Here is a 7221-nt window from a genome sequence, read left to right on the forward strand (position 1 = left end):
TTTGTATCTGTAATAATTTATCTGGCATTCACTGAGTATTATCTGGTATCTCATTTTATCAGGGCTGACTAAGATAAATTTACTCTTGCTAATTTCGTGTTAATAGAGGCTATTGCAGTTAACCATATATTTAACCTGTTTATTTACCATTACATTATCCTTATGAGTCCTGAATGTTTTGTTGTTAGTTTGAGCATTAAACTTTAACTTGTAATTTTACCTAACTCTTTTGTTTTGAACCTGGAACTTTACGGGACAGTAGTGATTTTTAGTATTCTCACTTAAAGTGTACATTATCTTTCTGTTCCGTAACAATATACATATATATATATATATTGAGAGAGAGAGAGAGAGAGATACAGTATATATATATATATATATATATATATATATATATATATATATATATATATATATATATATATATATATATATATATATATATATATATATATATATATATATATATATATATATATATATATATATATATATATATATATATATATATATATATATATCTATATATCTATCTATATAATACAAAGTGGTAGGTCGGTGTGCCCACCATCCACTCACTCGCTGTAGTCCTGCTCTCGGGTGACTACTCTTTCCTGTCTTCCTTCCTTTTATCCAGCCTTCCTCTTCTGCCTTCCTTTCCTTCTATCTTTCCTCTTCCTTCTGTTTACAAGTGGCTCTACACTGAGTGACAAGCTAAATAGTTTCGCGTACACCAGGAAACCATTTACTACGCTGGGAGGTAACAATATAACCATACAATGGTGCCTGGTGGTTTAGTGGATAAATAAGGCGCTCCAGCTGGATTAAGCCTGTGTAGGTTCATATCCAAGGAGTTGTTGGGGTTTATTGTTCAATTAATGCCACTGATGGATGAGTGAGGCTGGTCACTCATCTTAAATGTCAGGACCAACTTGCCTAGCCATGGCGCCTACATTCCTCATGGGACAACACAGGTTTAGATCGTTTCGTTTCGTTTCGTTTCGTTTTTAAAGGCTCCAACATGCTTGCATGTGTCGGCCTTGGTCACCTAATGGCGGCTTTCCACGCTGCACGATCCATTGCAGCCTCCCTGTTCAGTCCCTTAACCCTAAGGTCACACTTAATGACCTCGTCCCATGTCTTTCTCGGTCTACCCCTCATAACCCCACCCCCAATATTAACACTTCTCACCTTCCTCACCCAATTATCATCCCTCATCCTCTCCACATGTCCAAACCACCTCAATCTACCTCTCCTCATCACAACACCAATACACTCCAGTCCCATCCTACCTCTCAACTCTTCCATTGTAAACCCAGCCCCTCCAGGCCTTGGACGCAGGGACGCACTGCACATCCACCTAATCATTGTCATTTCTGTACGTCTGAGCCGGCGAATGTCTTCCTCCTTCACTGCCCAGGTCTCACTGCTATACAGCATTACACTCCTAACACATGCTGCATACAAAGACCCCTTAGCACGTAGGGAGAGCCCTCTCAATGTCAGGAGAGGCAAGAGCTCCCTGAACTTCTTCCAACCACTTCTCACCCTAGCCACAGAGCTAGCTCCAGCCCCACCTCCAGCACACAACATGTCTCCCAAATAAGAAAACTCTTCCACACACTCAAGAGATTCACCAGCAAGTTCAATCCTTTCACGTCTGACGATCTCCACCTGTCTCACCTCTGGCACGCCGTACACAAAATCAGCATTATCTCGCAGTCTACCTCTGATACCACTACATCTCTTATGCACCCATATATCACACACACCGCACAAGATGGAATTACTTCCCATCTATCTATACATCTATCTATCTACATCTATCTATCTATCTATCAATCTCTCTATCTATATATCTATCTATCTACATCTATCTATCGATCTATCAATCTATCTATCTATATATAGGAGCCTCTGTGGTACAGTGGTAAAGTGTGCATTATCGTACACTGAAGAACGAGGGTTCGCGCCCCGCCAGGGTAAAAAACTTTGGGAGCGTTCTTCTGGCCACGTACTGCATTGGCGGACACAAGGGGTGCTGTGGCTGAACCAGTGTCGCATACTATAAAGTATGCTTGCACCCAGTCGGTTCTTGCGGGCCGATTACACTTGGTTCACAGACTACACACACATCCAAAGCCATTCCAACACAACAATTACACTTACAAGCACTTCTCACCCTACATACAGTCTCTACTAGACAGCCTAAGCCACTTGGTAGAGATACATTGAGTGTATAGTCCCCACTTCTGTAGGGATAGGCCGGTCCTGCAGTGGACACTCAAACGGCTGATGATTATATATATATATATATATATATATAAACACTCATTCGTCATTCTCTCTATCTATCTATCCCCACTTCCCAGTAAGCCCTCACAAGGTTTTAGTCTCTTCGTACCGTCAGTGGTCACTCCCATTTCTCAGAGCATTGCTATATGCTTCCCCTGCTCTCGATTTTTATTTTTTATTTAATTTTCTTGGCTCCTCCAGTAAGTTTTTATAATATTATTGTCTCCCAGTTAGTACTGATATTTTTCTTATTTTTTTTCATTTCATTAGGTTTCCGACTTTTTTTTCTTCCATTGAATTTTATATTTATACGATGTATATTGCTATGTTTTTCTCCTTGTACATAAAATTTACAGAGTTCATCTACCGGTATAAGAGTATTTGTTTCTCATCGATGCGTTCTGCACTGTCAAAATATTATACGAGAATTATATCTCCAAAAATATCTGAAAGGAGATAACTTCATACTAAGATGATTTTCTGCATTAGCAGTTGTTAATTTTCTACTTACAGTTTTATCTTTGGCTCATCTTTCTTTGTCTTTATTGTCTTTTCCATCTACTTCTGTTGCCTTTTCGCTTTATGTGTCAAAGTTTTAGTGCACTCCATCTACGTCTGTCGCTTTCCTACTGTCTCTGTCGAAATTTTTGATCCCTTCGTCTAAAATAGTTCAAAACCTCACCCTCTTTGCTAATCTGCTTCTCTCACCTGCTACGTTTCTTCCCATTTTGCTCTAATTATTTACAGGTTTGATTGCATCTTTTTCGTCTACACATAGCCCTTCCTTCTTTGTCCCTACAAAACTGCATTTCCATCTGATTCTTTCTCTGTTTCGTATTTCGCCTTCTCTTTTCTCACTATTTTTCATTATAGTCACGTCTGCTTCCTTTATTCAGTCTCTCAGTGTATCAACATCCATTATCGTCATCTTTGCCTCCCGCTGTATTCGTTGTTTCTGTTCATCTGATTTTACTGTATTGTAAATCCTCTTCTTCTATGTTTATTTTGTTGCCCTTTCTTTACCTATTTATTTTCCCTCCTCTTCTTATATGTCTGTTTAGTTCTTTGCTCTCTGTTCCGTCTATATTTCCGTCCTCTATTTATTTCTGCGTTTTTTCTTGGTCTTTGTTAAATCAATGATCAAATGAAAACTTAAAACCCCCAGAAAAAATATCAGACAATTAGCCACGTTTAGAGTGGCCATAAAACCCGACAAGAAGACGCCGGTAAAAAATTCCCAATCCCTTTTACCAACCTCTTAACACTTGGTTTGTAGAAAGGAATATAAACGTGAGATTTTGTAGGCAGACAGTGGTTGCACTTGCAGAACTTGTGGAAGTCAACGATATAATACAGAATTTAAGCAGATGAAATGACACATTACGAGTACTGATCAATGGATATGCAGAAAGAGGAATTGAAAAAAGAAGACTTAGAAAAGTAACCAAATGTTTAGTAAGACACATAGATATAAAAGTTAGAGACCTAGAGAAGCAACCCGGTATGGATAAATACAGTACAAAGATAATAAGAAAATTTACACCTTCTACCCGTCTTTCAACAACTGGCTTTTGGGGAGGAAAGTAAAAATGACAATTTCTGAGTAGACAGTTAAGTACTTAGGAAGATTATATATATATATATATATATATATATATATATATATATATATATATATATATATATATATGAAGATTTACAGATAACTAGAGATCCAAACAACAATCAGTATATTGGTAGTGAAACAGATGAATCGATAGACAAGCACATATAACCTCTGTGCAACTGGAAGGCGGCGACTCCAGGGTGACTGCAGCCTCATCTAGCATCTCTAGAGGAAAGGAAGCACTTCTCCCACTGCACAGTTTCGTTTGTCGCGCGTGTCCGTTTACTGATCATCCCTCTTGTACCTGCCTTAACTAATATTTTAATAGCTTATTGTCCTTAATTACTCGAAGTAGGGTCAGGGAGTAGTGTGAGCCTTTATAAAGTACCACCACATGATGCTAGTTTTGTTTGTAATATTGTTCTAGATATGAAGTATTTAATACAAACAATTCCATTGTGCATAAACAATATACGGTTCCTCTATGGGTTGGTGGGCCACATTCACAGTTTCCGTAAATGCTATGACTGGCAATCAAAACTTTGCTGAAGGTGGCACTTCAAAGTGTCGCCCCCAGTGACTACCTTTGTTGTTGTTGTTGTTGTGACCCCGGGCTCATATGAAACGTGAATCTGGTGGACTGCAGGCTCAACCTGCATTTCTCCCACTGCCTTCATTCCGGTGGACAGAGATGGAGTTAAGGGGCTCATGTACTGTATAACCAGGCAGTTGAACTGCCGGATGATATCGGTGCCAGAATAAGAAGGTGTCTATTTCTAGCACTATAACTACTGCAAATAAAAGAAACGGAGAGGCTTCACTATCCTAATCAGTTATATCCTCATTAGTGTCACAGGATTTCATCTCTATTACTTCCAGATTTGATCTTACCAGAGAGAGAGAATTTATACAGTATCCGGTATTAAACTAATTGTAGTTTTACTGCAGCCCGTATTCACGTATTCATTCAGGTTAGGCGTGACCCATTGCATTAAATGTCTTAAAAACAACCTCCATTAAGTCAGTCACTTTCCAAGCGACATATTTTTTTGTTGCTAACAAAATCACGCCTCCATGTTGATCTTTCTCACTATAGTACCCTTGCATCTATCCAGAGTGCTCTCTCTCTCTCTCTCTCTCTCTCTCTCACTTAACATTCCATTTCTTCTAAACTTTTTCTCTCCTACTCATTTCCCCCTCTTCCACTGCTGATCTCCCTCTCCCCTGTCTTTTCTTATCTATATTTTTCCAATTTTTAATCAAGTTTTTGCTTCTCTCTCTTACCCCCTCTTTTTTGTTCCATTCTTGTATTTACTCCCTTTCCTTACTTTTCTCTTTCCTTTTCCCTCCTCCATCTCATGTTCGTTCCTTTCCTACTTTTCCTTCTCCATTTCCTCCCCTTTCTTTCCACCATCGTCATCATTCTTTCCTCTTTTCTTCTCCTTTATTTCTTTCCACTGTTCTTCCCCTCTTCTTCCTGCTCTCCTTTCCCTTGTCTCATTTTTTCTTTCTTCCTTTATTTCCTTTTTCTCTTCCTTATCTCCTTCTATATCCCTTCCTCTCTCCCCTCACTCTCTCTTCCTTTTCCCTACCCCTCTCCGTCTCCCTCCTCCCACCCTTCCCTCCCCCTGCCCCTCCCCCACCCCCACCCTCCGACACTCAGCTGGTCGGCGACTCTGTGAGAAAGTGAAGACCACACCTGCCATCATCACTCCCTCTCTGTCCCCTTACCTTCCAGTCCCTCTTACTCCCTGCCCCTCCCCCTCTTACCTCCCTGCCCCTCCCCCTCTTTCCTCTCTGCCCATCCCGATCTTACTCCCAGTCCCTCCTTCTCTTAACCCTTCTGCCCCACCCCTCCAACCACCTGACCCACACCTACCCCTATCCCTAGCCAATAATCATTCATTTAAATCCGCTGCCCTTCTAACGTCACTACTCCCCTGGCCCTTTTCCAGTGCCTCCCACTCTCCCCGTCCTTCCTATCTCTCTGCCCTCTCCATCCCTCTCGTTTCCCTCTCCAAAGCACCTGCTTCCCTTCTATTCCCCCATCTCCCTTTCCTACGCCGCTGTTATCCTACAATTCCCATGTTTCCCTTACTCACTAGACCCTTCTCAGTCACTTCACTTTCCTGCCTTTCTATCCTCGTCCTTAACTGGTTGAATGGTCTTGTTAGTTACAACTCTCCCTATACCAAATAACCAATAAAGGACCAACAGGTTTGTTGCTGTTTGCTTTCCTTTGTACTCCTTTGTACTCCCTGTCCCTCAACCCCTCCAACTCCCCTTGCCCCTCACAGATTTCCCTGTCTCACTCTCCTAATGCCCTATCCCCTACCTACTCCCAAGCAACTTTATATCTTCTTTTCTCTCTCTGATCCCCGTGTCTCCCACTCCTACCCCCAATCCCCTCTTTCATATTCCCCCTGTCCCTCCTCGTACCCCTCCATGCCCCTTTCCTATGGCCTCCTTTCCCCTTCCCACCTCCTTGTCTCTCCTGCCCCTCACATACACCCACTTCACACCCGCCCTCACAACAAGCGGTCCCGCCCTCACCCTTACCCTTACATCTGCCCTCACTGACAACACCCAGAGTCACTCATACAGTATTTAATCCTCACCCATCTCTCAGACATTTAGTCACCCTGCCCTTATATTCTCACCCTAATGCAGTTTCGTCTTACAACACTCACATTTTGCCATTCCTGTCACCTGCTACGACAGCACTAACCTTTGTCCTATTTCACACACACACACACACACACACACACACACACACATCGTAGGCCCTTCTCGTATTGTATATACAAACAGTGAACCCTGCTGTCATTTACATCTTAATCATAATACTATCCTACATCCAAATTCTAGACACACTTCTCACACACATGCTTACCCAAGTCACTACCCTCACTTATAACATCCACAGTCGCCCCTGACCTCACGTCCAACATCTTCCTTCATCCCTGCTAAGTGAGTAATCTTTGATTTCATTCTGCTGCACAGAGGAGTAGACTGTAGCACCAGTCGAGCAGGGCAGTACTCCTGAGGTGGATGGAAAGCTGATGACAGGGAGTGCTGGAGCTCCTGTTTCATCAGCCCTCAGGACTAGTTCCTGACCATCCCCCTTTGCTGAACTTTTTCAGTGTCTCAGTTACACAGAGAGTAGGCCAGCATGCTCTCCAGTACAAATTTCTCTATCTTCACCAAACTACATGCACAGTACACACTACACTTCCTATTCAAAAATCAACAAAAATGGCGTCTATTAATCAAGCCTCGGAGTCCCCAGGGGGGGGGACCATAAATGCCCCCGCCATCTG

This window comes from Coenobita brevimanus, chromosome 59 (genome assembly GCF_032717465.1).
Source record: "Coenobita brevimanus isolate Jiangsu-jjx chromosome 59, ASM3271746v2, whole genome shotgun sequence".
In the NCBI taxonomy this organism is placed as follows: Eukaryota; Metazoa; Arthropoda; class Malacostraca; order Decapoda; family Coenobitidae; genus Coenobita; species Coenobita brevimanus.